At 42.3% G+C, this 18,131-nt stretch overlaps 2 long non-coding RNA genes across 3 annotated transcripts in view; one reads left to right on the forward strand and one right to left on the reverse strand.

The window, feature by feature from the left end:
• Positions 1-1,336: 1,336 nt before the first annotated feature.
• The window catches only part of LOC111262233 (uncharacterized), a 165,465-nt gene continuing 148,670 nt past the window's right edge, over positions 1,337-18,131 (reverse strand). For both annotated transcript variants that reach the window (XR_015311858.1, XR_015311857.1), the window contains exon 4: positions 1,337-1,637. This is a non-coding gene — a long non-coding RNA (uncharacterized LOC111262233). The remainder of the gene's footprint in view (positions 1,638-18,131) is intronic.
• Positions 5,932-7,422, forward strand: LOC111262234 (uncharacterized). Its single transcript, XR_002681481.2, has 3 exons — positions 5,932-6,157; positions 6,433-6,615; positions 6,943-7,422. It is a non-coding gene; the product is annotated as an uncharacterized LOC111262234 (long non-coding RNA).

Genomic DNA, 18,131 nt, shown 5'->3' on the forward strand with positions numbered 1-18,131 from the left:
AGATCATCACAACCGACTTGTGTGGCCACATGCAGACCTGCAGCTGGATTGTGGCCTGGCGCTGACTGAAATCGTAATTTCAACAGTGATATTTTAATTTCAACCATCTGCAAGAGCGTCTCGGTGCGATTAAACAGGCTACCGACACAGTCCTAGACAATAGAACTAGCCAACTTATTTCGAAAATGCAGATAACATAACCCTTTAACTTAACAGTTGTATACCCACAGTTAGTTGTAAATATACGAGTTGATTTTCTCTTCTTATCTATCGCAAATATGTCGTCTGTTATTAATTCTCGTAGGGCCTCAAGCCGCTTGGGTCCTACTCCACTGAACGCAAACGCCATGATTTTAGTGTGGTCATCTGACTGTGCTGCTATGTGAGTGCAATGCCTTGTCGTGCATTGAGAGGCCACCTCAAAGATGACTTAGGAGAATCTGGACTTCACTTACAAATGAAACTCAACTACCAATTGAAAAGCCGTGAGGCTAGTACATAGTTCTGAATAACTTAACTAGAACGTCAGGAGAAACAGAACGCCGGGGATTTGGCCGGGCGGACAAGACAAAACAGCTAAAAACACTTTACACAGTTCTATAGAGACAGCAAGCGACTACCTTCTAGATCTTGTACAGGAAAACGACACAGAGAACAACATTATTTCTCTTATTATTATTATTATTACGATATTACCGACTGGCTGCAATTCAAGTTGTATTAGTTTCTGAGTTGTCCCACTGCCTTATATTATTTGTTTTCCTATTTTTGTGTTAATTATGTGTTCTATAAATTTAAGTTACTTCATCTGACTGATACTGTACACGCCGATCTTACGTTATATTTTTTATTTAATCCTTCTTTATACTGTCGATTAATTATTATCATCATAATCTAAGTTTACTGTATCTCAATCACAGGTGATGTACTTATTGATAGTGATGCGCCATTTTGAAATGCCACATGAAACGATTTGGAGACGGTTATTTAGAGGAGGTTTCTTTCAGACGACCTCTATTAAGTTACATAAAAATCGATTAACTTATCTAGTTAATCGAAACATTAATACAAATTAGTTAATGGAAATGCAGATTGCTACTCTATTCAACAACAACTGTACGTATAAACGTAGATGTAATAAATTACGTGGATCAACTAAACTATTTTGGGTAGTCGTCGTATAAAATAACACTTAGAAAGCAAGCATTTAAATTTCGATGTGACAGAAACACTACCTAGTCGCACATGCGTATATACATATATATATATAAAGCTCAAAATAGAAAACAAACAATAATGTTTCAATCAATAGCTCCATTTATCTTGCTCCTTTAGCTGCATACTGATCATTCACAGAGAGCGGTACGTTCGTTCCACACCTGCCTAATCCTACCAATCATGTACATTCGATCTCTGTCTTTAACTATCGCTGTCTGAAATAGAGGTGTGCGTTTGTTATACTTGTGTTATATTGTAGGTTGTATCTTGATGCGACGCCAGCGATAGGCGCGTGGCCCAAGTTGGGGCGCCCAACGTGTCGCAGAGAACCAGTTCGTCACGCCAGCGCGAAAATTTTCATACTTTACCGTCCAATCACGTTAAGCGGGAGAAGCATAAGAGGCCCAATCCCGAAGATCCTGCAGTAAAAGAAGAACCGAATAATTCGACCTCGAAGGAATGGCAGAACATTACGGGACTGAGTTTTTACCGGACAAGAAAATTACAAAACTTACACAAAAGCACCTGCGGATTCGTGGGGTCTAGTGTGTTATTCTTGCCTTACCTTTATTCTTCCTTCTGCTGCCGTCCTTTACTTTTGAAGTGGAGAAACGCGCACCCAAAAGGAGAGTCACTCTGAAAGCGCCTCCAACTCTGTTAGCTTCTCACTTTGTCTCGCATGGTGTTTTGTTGGGCGCTGGATAACGCCTCAGGGCTGTGTATTTTAGGAGGCAGGGGCTGGCTAGCTGTGGTCAAAGCTGAGGGGTGCGCGGTCATATCAGTGCGACTGGTGACGGAACCCCTGGCTACGTTACCGTTAGAGCTGCACACCGCGCCTATACTGGTTTCGTTCTTAAGCTCCCTCTGATATTTAATATCTCAACAAATATATCCTCTTTTACTGAAGCTTCCGCCGGCTGAAGCCTCCATACCATCACTCAACTCACATACACATACAAAACACAATGTGACGCAGAACCAGGTTGGCTAGCGGCAAGCGACAGCAAGCCGGCTTTTGTCGTAAGGAGGCTGTAATGCTACTTTCTTTTGTGTCGATTACACAGTCAGAATCTGGAGTCTATCACATCGTTATACAATATGGTGGCGCCGCTGCAGCCCAGAAACCACACAAACTCAACACCTTAGCGGTTCCTTCCCGTGCACTACAACTACAAAGACTACCGGACTGCGGTCGTTTTCTTCATACAGTGGTTACTCGGGCGCACTAAACCATGAGTCCACTCCCCTTCGGCTATCCGTGTGTATGTCTGTTCAGTTTGCGGGCATTGTGGCCAGACGCGCCTACTCGTGCCCAGCTCGACTTTTGATTGTTGTTTTTCTCGCTGCTCCTTCGGGGTCGGGGTTATCGTATAACATCAACGACTTGGGCCTGATAGCGTCGACTGAAGGAGATTTTGAAATAGTGAAGCTGGAAATATTTTGGACAAATGGGAACCTAGGGGATTGACTTCGCCCAAAAAGCGTCTGGTCAAAGCAGTACTGCAGGGTTACCAGTGTCGTGTTGAGCGTCAAGCGCCGCTGCGCAGCCCAGGGTCAAATTTTCAAGCACATTTATTGCTGTTCGGCACAAGGGAGCTAAAGACGAAAGCGAGCATTAGTGGAGAAGGTGGGTAATCAGGGATAACTTATATGTCGGGTTAAAGCAATTCCAGCAGTCCCCGATGGAAGACACTGTGGCGTATCTAAGAAATGTGCAGGAGTTCTCAACGACGACGACGGAAATCTACGAATGTGAGATGGAAAGAAGGAGAAAAAAAAACTAAAAAAACGGTGGATTTTGAAGGCAGAAGCCTATACAGTTGAGGGTAGTAACGACAGGAATTGATTCGACCTGCGAACCAGAGACTGATCTGACAAGCTGGTTCGTGGTCGGAAAAGGAAAACTAGTTAGTTGAAGGCTCGCAGCCACATACTAGCTGTATACAATTATTATAGTATAAATAATTGACATCACTGTTCTGAAGATTGGCAGGAAACTCGAAAGTAATGCAATATAATATGATAGTCTTATCTCTAGTGGGTGACTATATGAGGAGAATGGGAAGTGACGCGTGCGAACTCGAACCTAGATATATTACTTCGTGCTGGGAGTCGACCGCCTGATGGAACGCCTAACAAACGATGCCGAACATAAAACTCAAAACGTGAAATATTATCCCGTGTGTTTTTATTTGTCCTTAATGCAGACATCATAAGCGCCGCTAGCGGTGTAGGCGAAGCCAGAAATTGCTAAGAAGGACGAAGCGCTTAAACAGAGCAGCGAGCGGGTAGCAAGTCTCGACAAATATGTACTATTATTCTCTAGTAGGTAATGAAACCTATTTATTACCAATGCACCCAGATATTTCCCAAATTGACTATTAAGAAACTCAACAACAAAATGTAATGATAACCTTAATAGCTATCTTTATATATATTTTTCTAAAGATATGCTATTCAACGGAGAGAAAGATACGTTCGCGTCTATTCGAAGGGGCAACTCGTTTTTTTGACTTAGTTTCCTGGCAGTCTATCGAACCTGAAGCGGTGGACTAAACCGTTGTTCGTATGCCACCACCCGCCCTCTAGCTGTTTCCACGGCAACACACACCGTACCGTTCATTTTAGGGGTTCGGACTCATTCGCTACTGCTTTATTCTGGCTTCGTAGCTTTGGCCCGTCCCAATGCGGGTCATGTCAACATATATGCTTTACTACTTTTTCCCTTTGCCGAAGGAAGGACGAAAAGTTTTTGACGGGTCGAGTGATGAACTCATTGAAAAGTTTTTGCTGGTTGGGCATTCAAGCAGGCTGCAAGGACTAAAAACGAAGGACCGATAGAGTCCTGCCTGCCTCGAGCCTCCTCGGGTTACAGGCAGCCATACGTTTTCGTACGCCATAAAAATACTGAAGGCCGTCGACTTCGGTCTACAGACCCTACAGCTACACAAGAATAGATCGCGTTCGTTTCCAAATTCTCTCTTTTATTCGTTTTTATTTGGCAATGTGATTTAAACTCGTGTTGGATTGCGTCACGCCATAATTGAAGTGATTGTTAAAATCTGCTTTGTACGTGTCACAGATAACACTTTAGTACTATACACGTTGTTGCGTGAATCTTGTAGTTGTACTTCGGCACACTTTATAAAGCTCTATTTAATGCCTGATAATATTATTCATCATAACAGCAAGTCAAGTAAGCCCCCATAATCTCTGAAGTGATTACATTAGGAGCTACGCTAGAATACTAAAACACCATAAGACAAATAAGCAGAATGCACAAACCTTATTTAGCAGTTTATGAGACCGAAATGAGCATGATACAAATTACGCTTTATTGATATTCAGGCGTTAACGTCGTCTGCTAGAACGCCTAAAGGGAACACCGAACGCTAAAATTAAAACAGTCAGACTTTCACGCACGTAGCGCGTACATTCACGGCTAATAAACAAACGTTTTCGAAATACTGTTTCGGGTCTTACAATATGCCCACTTCCAGTTCTGAAATCAACGCCTTTTCTACTCTGACTTTACTCCAGACTAGGCACAGATTGATATTTCTATCTAAGTCTACTAACAGCCAACTAACCAGTTACCATGTGGGTGCCTTACTTGCCACCAAGAGGTAATGATTAAGAACAGAGAAAAATTACCCTTTGCCATCCTTGCTGAAGCTCGGTTAGACGTAGGCCGTCAACGGCCACGGATGCAATCTGCTCCCCTTTTCTTGCACCCATCATGGTGAATAGGCCCACATATTTAGCAGCTGCTTCTTCTAAACGATTATTTAGTTAATAAAAATTGAATTATCTATATTTTGTTATACGTTAGGTATTTTTAGGTACATTTTGAGCCGCTATAGTGATTGCAAACGCAAGTTTCAAACAAAGCGAATAGGTTACCGTCGATTCTTAATAATAGCATTTATTTACGTAAAATCACAGTTTCGGAGAACTGTGAGCATAATTAAGATGCAGGACAACTAAGAACAATAATAACCTTGTCAGGATACAATGCAATTTAAAAAACAGGTATAACCTGTTGAAAGCCAGCTTTATTTATCATGGCAAGGCTTCAAGCAAAAGCACGATGCTTTTTTACGTTTTACTCGGGTGATATCTAGCTGTATGTAAAATAGAAAACGTTGTATCTTGATAAACCAACACACGTCCTTTTGAATCATCATCATCACACGTTCGCAGCCTTGTGACAACCACTCGCTTCTCTGTAGGTGTGTGTCTATTAATTTCAAATGAAGAACTTTCTAATGTTTTATATGTGTAAACGCGTCTTGAGGAAATACGGTTCAATCCCGATCGTCGCTCAAAACGTATAAAACTGCCAGCCGTTTTAAGAGCTCGTTTGTATTTAACTTCGTCTTGTACACGTAAATCCGTTAGAGACATTTAACGGCAACAGGGAAGAAAACAGATAAAGAGGGGATCATATAGTGTTGCGTCTGTGGGAGCAGATACCAGAATGGCGCAGTCATTCGTGCAAACAGCCAGTGTAATTCCATCGAGAAAAGCTAGTCGCTTTGTACGGTTGCAGCTATTTTCGCTGTCCCTAGTCGATTCGTCCTATCTCACACCAGTAAAGCCCCAGTAGCCTGCTCGTACCACCAACAAAAGCTTCATCTCTTGCGTGTTTTGAAGCTCCTTCTTCCAAAAACATGAGTCCTCAGGAACGTACTCTGACCGTAATTCAACGATAAATGTCAACCTGGCAACTAGAAAGCTTTTTGCCTCTTTAGGCTGTGACTTAGAGCCCATGCAATGTTGACGTGTGAGAGACTACAGATGCCTTGGAACGTGTATCGCTAACGTACGGCGTCCGGTGAACTGTGAAGCTGCAGGGACGGAAGCTTTTAAATGGTTTTGAACAACAAGCAACGTCCTCATATCAAGCGTAGAGAACCTGCATGTGGAAGAGGAAAAGGTTTGTCATACTGAGCAATATATTTATCACCGTGTGCGTATATGAGGAGATGTTATGGCAATCATAAAACGCTGCCAATCTGGCTGCAAGAATGGGTCTCCACAAATGACTCGATCCTCAAACGAAACCAGACAAAATAAGCAGGGCTTGGCAACAAAAGCACAAAGTCAACAAGCGTATACTACACCATCCTTCAACTGACGATACACAACTAGAAAATAGCAAATTTTGAAACTATCGCGAGCTTGAAGCCACAACATTATGCTGCTTTTCAGGGTACCTGTTCCGCTTCGAATGTTTTGGAAGCTACATGAACTGGTTGCTAGCGCTTTCAGGGACAGATGGACATGCCCAGTGAAGACAAATGGGTAAATTATCAAGCTGTGACCGTTTAATTCGCACAAAGATGATCGATCCGTGTTTCAAAAGTACTCTTCGCGGTCTAGAAGCATTGAAAGGTAAGCAAATAATTTATTTTCACTCGTATATGATCTTTTATCTACTGTTTCTATTCGGTCTTCCCATTGCATTCCCAATATTCGGATTGTATTTAGTTGGTATACTATGAAATTTTAACATTGAAAAAAACCTTTTTGAAGCCCGTGGCCTAATGAATGAATGTGTAGACCTATTTGGTAGCAGCAGGTAGGTGGTTGGTCCTTCATCGAGATCAATTGGCAAGTTTCGTGTCTTCCAGCATTCGTCTATACACAAGACTAATGAATTCTAATTAGTGTCTTGACATGGAACTCTAAAATTTCCTATCATTTGTCCACATATTCTAGGCGGCGCTTCGGAGATGGTCGTTACGCAGTTCATCTAATGAAGTTCAGGGACGTTGTAAAAAGGAATAACGTGTCGGAACAGGGGGAGGGTTAATTAACTCCATCTGTTGTCTGCATCAATAAGTAACGATAAATCTTGATGAAATTATCCTTTGCCTCGTGCTGCTCTACCTGAACCTATTTTAATTTTTCCCTATTCATGCCTTCGGCTTAAAGATATCCGCATCCGGTGCCTATAAGCGTACCGCGTAATCAACGGTTCGCCTGCAAGAGTACTGTAGCTCTGATAATTTCTTTGAAAGCTAAATATTCTTTGTTAATTTTAGACTATTATTGAATATATATTAACTTTTATCCACTTTTTACTTTTTTTCATTTAGGTAAGTCTACAGCTATAAACATGTAGATAAACTAAGGCATCATTTTCATTCAGGGGCATACGCGCTTAAACCGTCCTGCTCTAAACATTGTAATGATACAAGTCGTATGAACAAATTTGACGTTTGTAAACGCACTCTCGCTCAAACAGCATTTGTTCCTGATCTTTACCGAAGGCTTGCCCTTATGTCCGCAAAAGCATAAACTTGTCCTGAGCTCACTTATGACCGTAAATAATAGTTCAAAGGCCAACAGGGCCGTTGTAAATTGGTTTGTATGTACAGGTTTCCATTTTTGCAACGTCTTATTGAGTACAATTTCGATCACTATGTGCAGTTCGAAGCAACCTTAAATGTGGAGCCAAAGTCACGTATTTCTGAAACGTCTCCAGCTAAGTACGTAATTTCGCTAGCTTGATACATAAAGTGTTAAAATGTTCCCTTTCAAAATGTTTTCCCCGTCCCTAGCCATCATACACTGATTGTCAATGTCATTCCGATTTGCTCCCAACATTAGAGTAGCTAGGGCTATGACGACGTGAAAAGCCTGAAAGGCGCACGACAAGCTGAGCTTCGTCAGTTACACCCTCGCCTTAACGTATACATTAATGGGGGCAAAATGTGTAACATATCATGTTTTTAGCATAGAGTAGAAAAAGGATAACTTGGAATCGTATTCATATGAAGACATCGTATTTCATTTAGGCCTTGAATGGCCCAACCTACGACTTTTAAGGAAATTTGAGGAAAACGAAGCAGAGCAATATAATGTTTTCTTTTAAGGACGTCTTTAGTATAGCTAACATAGACGCTCAGACAGAAGAGAGAGACCTTTTCAAAAATTCCCCGTTGCTGCGAGCCGAAATGGCTCTTAGTCAGGGTCGTCCTTAGGTCTAGGGAAGGAATAGCGTGCCTTTAGTTAGTGTGCTATTCGACTGAGTATTTTGTCATTTAGCATAAAATTTGCTCCTTTCAATCTATTCCATACGATAGCACGGCTGCCGCCATCTTAGATGTTCGATTTCAATGTTTACTCATGACTTCTGTTTTGTGTATGATCGCTATATGATTATTAGTGTGAAAACTGAAGTGAGACGCTTCTATAACGTTATATATACATATAATATATGCAAAGTTAAAACCTTGTGCAACGTTTTAGCTCTATATATCATAGTAAACAGATATAAAAGTTAGTATAGGTTTGGTGGTAAACTATCAAAAGCGCCAGTAAGTGAACTTTATGCGGGAAACTAATAAGTAACTATGATAAATCCGCGTTCCTCGGTAGCAAAAAGACTCCGCCTGAAGTTGAGCTGTCGAATTCAGATATATAAATTAGGTTTAAATGGCTCTGATAGACATTAGAGAAATGACTGATCTGATCCGTGTAGGGCTCGGTGAAGGAGTGCTGAACCAACTATAAAAACACACATTAAAAAATACTACTTTGAATGAAATCACTAATATTAACGTTGTTGGTATGATACGAATGAAATTCTCAACTTAAGAACGTCTCGAGTATTGCTGACCGTTATTCACACATCTGATTATAAGAACTGCAATAGTTTATACTGCCTTTATACTGCCTAAGTAGATATACAATTATGGTGTTAGTGATTGGCGGAGTTACTGAACATAGCCACTTCGAAGATATTTTACGTCACAATTTGCAACGATCTTGTATTCTTTACCAGCCAGAAAACTCTAAGCGGTCCCGTTATAGACACCATAGCTTTTCTCGCCTTTTTCCCACACATGGAGAAAAAACACCATCATTATCGTTATCACTACCATAATCATTATCTTAAGGACTACGTATCTCCTCCTCCGCACTACTTCTCATAATGTAGAAGAGATGGGTTCTTTCCAGGACCAGTTTTCGCCATTGGGATAATTGAAATTCCTTTTCTTCCATCCACTTGGCCGGATCTCTTCCTCGCTTATGTGGTCCTCATGCTCCTTTTTTAATTCTCTAATCCTCGCACTTCGTTTATATCCGACTCATCAGGATCCAAAGTATTCCCAGGATGTCCATAGCCTTATCAAGTAACCGAAATCCGAGAACGAAATAAACACCCCAACCTCGCTGATATTTGTCTATTGCTGTTGTTACAGGCACAGAATTTCCCCACACCCTTAAGTCTTCCCTCGTTTTTTACTCTTGCGTATTTTGTGTGCCAGTACTACATCTCTGGACCTTCTCCGCGACCTTCCAGTATATTAGATCCCTATTCAACAGCGTCGATGCCTCCGGCCAAAGTTGATTTCTCATGAAATTCTCTTTCCAGTTGAGATCTCTTATGTTCGTCAAAGGACCGCCGTTGCCTTCTGGTCTTCTGTGACAAATCTCCATGCGCTACCTCAAGGAAGTCAACCAAAAACGGGTTGAATTGCCAGTTCCAGTACATGGACGACGTCGACCAGAAAAGCTGAGATTGTCAGATGGGCACTTGGCCCACGGGCGGAGAGTCTTCTGTTTTTGGAAAGCGTTAGAATTGATGGGATGCCGTCAACATTGTTTTCTTACTCAACTCGCTTATTGAAAACCACTCTTCGAGTCTTACCGGCTTTCTCTTGCGTGTCGTTACACCGGTGAGTTGGGGGTTATCGTAGCACGTGCAGAAATCCCCAAGAGAATTCCACAAGACTTTAACCTAGAATGGCCTGTTCATTGCTCGTGCGCTTCTTTCGCTCAGATTTTCTTGTCTTCATTGCTTGCTTCTATCTGGCAGCTGATCGTTCGGTTTGTTCCAATCGTCCTTTAAAATGTTCCTGGGGTATGCTTTTAACTTCCCAAGAATACCAGGCCGAAATGCAGCTGCTTTCCAGCAGTAGCTAGCAACGCTGGGAATCAGTGACGTTCACACTAACGAAGACTACGGAGTTTCCCCATTTTGATGATGGGTGCGACGGTGGATCGCGCGCGGTTTAACAGATCTGTCAAGTGCCCCATAGGACATACGGTATTTGCTGGTTGCTTCTGCGTCTTATAATGAGTATTATTATGTAATAGTTATTTGTGTGCCCGGTTAATAGGCACACTATCGCTTAGTATTCTTTGATCGTGTCAGTTTACCAATGCTGCTGTTTTAAATATATTTATATTAATATATTTATAATAAGTAATAATGTATATTAATTAATTAAGTAATAATGCAATATATATATATATATATATATATATATATATATATATATATACAAACTGGAAATAGTTGGTAAAACGGTGGGGAATAATCTGCAAAATTTGTTCAAACAATTGAGAAAAAAATAGTATCAAGTAATAGGAAATCATACGTTACAATCCTCATGCTCAAACCATTCATTTCCAGATTTGAAATCAAACGCACTCCTACCATAGTTCCTGGTCGGAGAGTTTTCACGTGTGACGCTGCAATCCTACGTAAAATACGCACGTAAAATAATTGCTGAAAGATTGCGCCGGATGACATGGGGCGTGACCGCCGATAATAGTCGCCAAAACTTGAAAATGACGAATATAGCGTCAAATTAATGAATAGGAAACTGTACATTTACTAGCTTGGTTCCTTTGTCCTTTTTCTGGTGCCTTTTGCGACTGAGCTTCAAAGGCGCAAATTAAATCAATTAATCTGAATCCATCGCTGAAGAAAACATCTACTTAAAAATACACCGGAGCTTTAGATTCGCAGGGAAAAATGGATTATTACTAATGAATGAAATTTAATTTGCGCTACACGTACACCCCTTTGTAAAAGTTCTGATAGAGGAATTTGAGTTTTTCGAACATAAGTTTACTCACACTTCTAGATCCTAAATAAGGACGTTGGTAATGCACGTCATCTGTTTCGTAACCTATTTCAAAAACTCTTGTAAGACATAGATAATTGGGGGGTGCTAACAGTGTAATACTCCGAAGACTGTACCATCTTTATACTGGACGATTTTGACGATTTATTATAGGATGTGTTTTACCTATGTTCGTATTGCTATGGTACACGTTGCCGTTCGGCTGCAATGAAAAGCTACTTGACAAGGTTTTTATCACTTAGCGCACGAATTGTCAGCGCGTTGAAATCTAGCGTATTTCGCTTTGTTTAACAATGGCTTTGCTGGAATTTTCTATTTCGCTAGCGGTGTATAAAACGCATTCCGTGTTTGGGAGTTCTTTTTTTTTTAGGGATTTGTGATCTACTTACCGATCACTTTGTTAGGCCTCATTTTGGCTGAACTGGAAGTTGGGTAGATAGGGTATCTAGCTGAATACTTGTTGTATACGAGTCGTAATCTCTAGAACGTGTTTCTGTGCTTTCAGCTTCAGCAGCAATCTTGTCCAATGGTCGATCAGTTATTTCCTGATAATTGCTCCAATCTTATACCAGTCAATCAAACGAACGTAGAGATGCTACACGTATGCACCCACATAAGCAGTATTCGTGCTTAAACAACAAAAAGTCGAAATGCGACATTCAGCCCGGGTTCGCACGCTGATCGTAGGACTTCTGAGTACAGTCTAAGTTGAGTTGAGGCCCGGAGTAGGATTGGATATCGGAAAGTATACCGCCAAATCCTTTCGCTGAGAGGAATTGCAAATTGCTTGCGAGTCTGTTGCAGCCGTGGCGATTTCGGGATGTTCTTATTCTCCCGCTCCTTCGAGACGGCCGTTGTAGTCTTCTTCTGTACTTCTTCTCGGTTCTGCTTTCGTTATTTATTTTCCTTTGGCATCGCCTGTGATTTCTCGCGAAGCGCCGTGAGCGTTTCTGGAGAAAGACCTTTAAAAGGCGGAGTACGGAGTACAGACCTATAACACACCCTTTCTGTTGCTCTTTCTTTCTCTTTGCTCCAATTCGCGTTTCCCAGCCCCTGTCCGAGAGTTAGTTTCGTCGACGAAGGGCAAACGTCAGCGTGGAGTCGGCTGCCTCTGCTTAGTATTAAAGCAGGGCGTTTTTTCACGTTGGAAGAAATGTTCTACAAAAGAATGGCAGCGATACTGTACTAAAGCGCATGAAGCTAGACGTAGAGAGATGTCTTAGTCAATGTCTTACGCAGAGGGGCTTTCGAATACAAAGCCGTTCCCATATGTCGATCAAGGGTTTAGAAAATACAGTCGTCCGTCCGGCGGTATCACGAAGCAGTGAAAACAGTGGCAGTGGGTAAAAATTCGCCAGTCAGGAGTGTACGTGCGGCGTTGGTTTGCGTTGGCTGGTGTATTTGCTCTTTTCTTTCAAAGAGACGCTTCCTTTATATTCTACATAGCCTTCGCTGCTTTATATGCCGACACACAGATAACTCGGCGCAGTGTAAACGCACGCGAGAGGTAGAGGGCAAGGAGAATTAGGACAGAGCAGAACGCGAGGATGAAGCTAAGGAAGGTCAACGGGGCATCCGCGCGGTTCCTATTTGAGAGAAGACCAAACGAGCATTCACAGCTTAACTGAAGGTGCAGTTTCTTTGAATATGACGAAAGACGGGACATTTGCATGTTTATTCGAACAAACAATTGATTGGCCGCGACGAAGTATCTCATCTATGTGTTATGTCTCTTGAAAGGGTAATGCCTTTCTTGGTACATGCACAAACAATCCTTGTTACAGCCGTCACATTGCTTCTGGCACCACGTGTCCTACTCGATACCTATGTATAACGCGAGCCCGTCAATGTTAAGGTTCGGTCTGGCGGTACACAACACAGAAGGTTCGGCACAGTGTTTACCAATGCCTATACCGGGGCTCGTATTATTCGTTACTAACTAGTCAAGCAAACCATCAAGGTCTAATTTTGGGTTGTCTTCCACTGGTGGTTTCCTCAACCAGTAGGATTCTACAAGCGAAAAGCACGAACCGGCCACCACAATACGGGGAACCCTTCGAGTAGCAGATAGAAACTAAAAGGGGCGGTAGTGGAAAAAAAGAGGAATAGGAAGAAGTGTACGGGCAGGAACCGGGAAATTGGGTGTTAGCGACGGGAATCTTGGGCTGGCTGAGTGGCAAGCTTGGGGGGTGTGGGGAGTCGTGTTGGAACCGAGTAATTATTAGGCAGAGTAGATGCAGCCACCGCGATCTACTTTGCTACACTCCGGGCCTGCCCGATTGTGCGACTGCGAGTCGCTACGCAATAAGGGCAAAGCAAGACGGAGCAGCTCTCGGCCCATACATGCCGCTAAAGTAGCCAACCAGTCAGCGCTGGCTGGCCTAGTTCGCCTTGGGCTCATCCTGGTCTCGTTCGACCCCGTTGTCCCGGTGGCCATTAGCTCCGTCGTTAACGGTACTTTTCCCCCTCCTACCCGCGAAGACTACCAGCAGAACAATAATAACAACACCAGCGAAAGCCGGAGAACCAAACCACTAAAACAGTAGCGAGCAGCCACGACAGTAGACGGCAACAGCAACTGCGGTAGCGAGTAATACCAGCAGCAGCAATAGCAGTACAACCGCCAAAGAGAACGACAACAACGAACCGAGAAGAACGAGCCGCCTCGAGCCACGCCAGCTGCGGGGGGCGTCGAGATGCGAGGCGCCGGACGCCGTTGTCGTCACAGACTTAGCCAAACACGAAATGGGTAATTGTCCCTCTTGGCTTCCTTCTAGCCGTCAACTACACACGCACAGAAGGAGCAACCTAGATAGATAAAAAGATAGAGACAGCAAGAGGGAAGGATTCTAGCTTTCTCAGGGGCCTCCCTACGTTTGTTTGCTAGTGTCTGGGCGAAGGCGTATGCTGTAACGAGGGGTTTCCCGCGGGCTTTCAAACGATCCTGGACGTCAACAGGGCAGATAGTCGTACCCGGCAGCGGTCCAACGCCGAATTGACGCGAAGACGAAATATAGAACCAAAGAAAGATGGGCAAAAGAGAGTGCATTGTATAGAAGGAAACCTGTGATACTTGATAATAAGAGCAGTAAGTACGATAGAAATTTTGATTGAATTACGTGTGCGCATATGAGTCTCCTAGGTAAATTATTATTATTACTATCGCTACTCCTTATTATTGCTATTATTATTATAGCAATAATTAGCAATATTTTAGCATATAATTCCGCTTGTGTTGCAATACCAGTACGCATTTAATCTAATATATGTACTAATAATAGAAAGATAAAACCAAGTAATATTATTGTTGCAAGCAGTTATCTATAAAACGATGGTTTTAACATAGGATAATAAATGTCTCAAATCTAGCATCCGAAGCCACTGCTTTAATTGAACCTAACCTAAAGAGACGACTAACCTTTCCTTCTAGCTCGAAGCAACGTGTCTATACATTCGGTTTCATAGCATATAATAGACATACGTTCCCGATGTGAATCTATTGTTGGCAATGGATATTTTAATACAGCATCGCTGAAATGGTCATATTAGTCGTTGGGCATTTTTTAGCAGCGACAGATAAAAGACCGCCAATTAGATTTAGATAAGAAAATATTGGCACTTTTTCATTTAGGAAACCTAAAGTAAGCCTTTTATAGCACACTACCTAGCTGCCTCTCTGCGCCCGAAACTATACGATTGCTCAAATGAAATTGCTACCGTTCCACTGGGTTTGTTGCCGAATACTACGTCGATCCATTCCCACTGACGATGCCCCTAATCCATCGTGATAAGCTACTGGGGGTTTTGTGAATCTATCGAAACTTCAGTGCATATCGTCATCTGACTCTGCGCTTTAGCTGCCTTCTTTTTTTTTTTTTATTTCTTTTTCTGCTGTCCGTGGGGGCCTCGTGACAATTTCTACCTACGTCACTGAAGAAGCTCAAGAAAAATGAGGGATGGGATAGGGAGTAGTACGGTGAAAAGATCGAGACAGAAAATGAAGCGTGAACGCGGCCCGAATAACTCCATGTTAGCCGGATTTAACGCGGCTTCCTTCCACCGTTTATTCAACCAGCTCTAGGCTCCCATACACGTATGCTAGACCAAGCCGACAAAAACACGCGCGTAGAGTCACTCCCATTCTAAACTATCAATACAGAGAGATTAGTCCGTCGATCAGAATAAACTCTTCCGACAACTATAAAACCTTCCACTTCACTCAAGAACAGCTGCAAGTAGCAAAAGATACCCCCAGTCGTTGCGGAACCGCACACGCCATCCCGCATCGGTGGGTTTACATCTATTGTGCGCTAAAGTGATCCCGGCCAAAGGTGGTTACGGAATAGTGGCGCAATGATTATTTGTACAGGTTGCATTAGTGATAATGGCTGTAGAAGTGAAAGTTCTGTGTGGCATTTATTAATTAAAACTTTTTTGAGTAATAAGCCTTCAAAGTAGCCCCGGACAGGGGTACTGTGTTCGTCGAGATACCTGATCATAAGGGCACTAACGGAAGACACTGAAATGAGAGGTGGCGGTAAGTTAAGGTGGGCTGACCAGTTCTCCTCACTGGAGTCGACGAAGCAAAAGCATTATCGTCATCTCGCTATCGAAGTTTCAACTATCAGGCTAACAGCATCCGCCTATCTGCCCATAGGAACGTCAGACCAAAACCCGAGCCTGGTGTTCGCACATCGCATACAGATCTTGTTTGTTCGGCCTAGCTTGAACAGACCAATACACCCGAACGGAGCTAGTTGCCGGAAGTAGGGAATGAGAAGGGGTGATCTGGGGAGATAAAATGCGCGAAAGTTTGAAATATTCATTAAAACCCTTGAAGGACGAGCGAGCCAGCTGCAGGAGATGCTAACGGCGTGTTCGAGAGGCGCTTTTAGCAGAAGCCGTAAAAGATAACTTAGAAGTAAATGATGTGTTAGAGTACCTATAACATAAGCTTGTTAGGCGTGTTGGTACACATAAGGTTGTTCGGCAAACCTAAATGGCTGCCTTTATGAACGGTAAAGGTTAAGCTTTGGACTTGTCAACGGGAAAGAAAGGATCGGTTGGATGGAAGAAGTCGGTTGTGCTGCCGATGTCGATGGTTCGCTCATTTCAAGTTCGATTTAGCCGTGCTTGACGCCTCTCTAGCGGTGGATAATTGAAGGCTAATGAGTTGCTCGAAGCGAAGAAAGAGCTTGGGATTTATTTGTGAGCGTATCGACAATGTATCTAGTTCGGGGAAGCTGTAGTTGGGAAAAAACCGTGTGTGCGAGCTAATGTTAATGAGTTACTAGGACTTAAAAACTTTTTAGTGGGACGATATAAAATTTTACATACAGCGAGGTATGCGCTTTGAGATTAACAGTTCTGGCGTGGTTTGAGGTGCAGCAGACAGCTTTCGATCAAGACGTTACTGTGCTGACGGTAAAAAATGTTTTATCTGATTACAGACTAGCTACAGACTATATGGCAAAACGCCAGAGAGCTACGTATGGGTATCATCGGGCCAAACGCGGGATCCCAGTTATAGCAGCAACGCTCCGAAAGACTGAATATCTGAAAGTGCCAAAAATTACGCCGGGGGCTTTCACTAATCGGCCGCACATCTGTCTGCGTTATCTCATAGTCGATTTCATATCTAAGCAATATTTTTGAGTGACGTTTGAGGGCAGTAAAAATAGGTAATTTTTCAACTAATAAAGATTTTGACTGCAGTATTACGAAAGGAACACGGCTTCAGGTAGCGTAACTCTAGTTGGTAACTATGGATTAAAGGAGGTCTTGGGGAGATACTAGAAGCGATCTTCCTGACATCATTAAGTCTTCTATATTTCGAGTTTTACGGGTGGCATCGCCGTCGGACGTGCTACCAGAAAGCTGGCTCCTGCCAGGGTAAAATTAAGTATTAATATTTCCACGTTCGGATCTAGACGACAAGGTGTCCTTAGGATTAGCAGGTAGATACGTTATCCACTAAGCTATCCATAAAGCGATTTTCTCGAATGGCGGCTTCGGTTTTGCTTGCACTTGGTTGTAGGTCGTTTCTAAGATACACGATAATATCGATAGTTGGTGTCTAGCATCGTACATTCGAACACAAATGCACGCAGTAACTTCGTTTTTCTATTCCAGCCATAAAATCAGTGGCACAAAAGTGAAAGCGAATATAAATCTATGTTTTGCATATTTCTATATGAACTAACAGTCTTACACGTTCAAAGGAGCCTGCGGTAATCAGCCTCCTTTAAAATTTTTTTTTTCTTGCACATAAGGACACCCAAGCAGGACAAAGCGTAAAAAGATATGTGTAGAAGATGGCGACGGGTGATTGCTGACAGGAACGTCAGGAGATTTCGCAGTATCGCATAGCAGGATCGTGCGTACGTACTTCAAGCAGCCTTCAAGCGCATGTACAAAACTGTATTATAGTGAAGATGTTTTTATCGATAACGATACAACTGAAGTGATACCGCGACTCTTCGTCATCAGCGGGTCCATGCAGCCTTCGTGCGGTATTTAGTGATGTATATCAAATAAACTGGTTTATTTATTTCTTAATTTAATTAATTACTAGTCGTCGTTAATACTGTCCGTTCCCAAACACGAAGAAGGACATCTTATAAGATTTATATTCTGTATATATAACAATTCGTCATTTAAAAAAATTAGCTGATAGGCGACTGTTAGAGAATGAAAAATACTAACTAAATGAGAAAAATTTACTTAAAATTGTATTGATACTTTACCGATCGCGTAAATGGACGCCTTTTAGTGTTTGCAAATTTATTAATAAGGATAAATTATTATTTCTATTTCTACATACGAGTAAAAATTTAGCCAGCGACTTGAAGTTGTCGAATGCGCATGTATAAACGCGCCCTCGTTTATACTACTAGTTCGGGGTGAGCCAACAGTACACGCAATATAGGTAGTTATATTATGAACGAAAGGTAACTGGTCAAACAATTATTGCTGCTCTTAACTTATGACGTGCTAAGTTCTCCAGCGGCAATCTACAATAAT

Source organism: Varroa jacobsoni, unplaced genomic scaffold, assembly GCF_002532875.2.
Source record: "Varroa jacobsoni isolate VJ856 unplaced genomic scaffold, vjacob_1.0 scaffold_641, whole genome shotgun sequence".
In the NCBI taxonomy this organism is placed as follows: domain Eukaryota; kingdom Metazoa; phylum Arthropoda; class Arachnida; order Mesostigmata; family Varroidae; genus Varroa; species Varroa jacobsoni.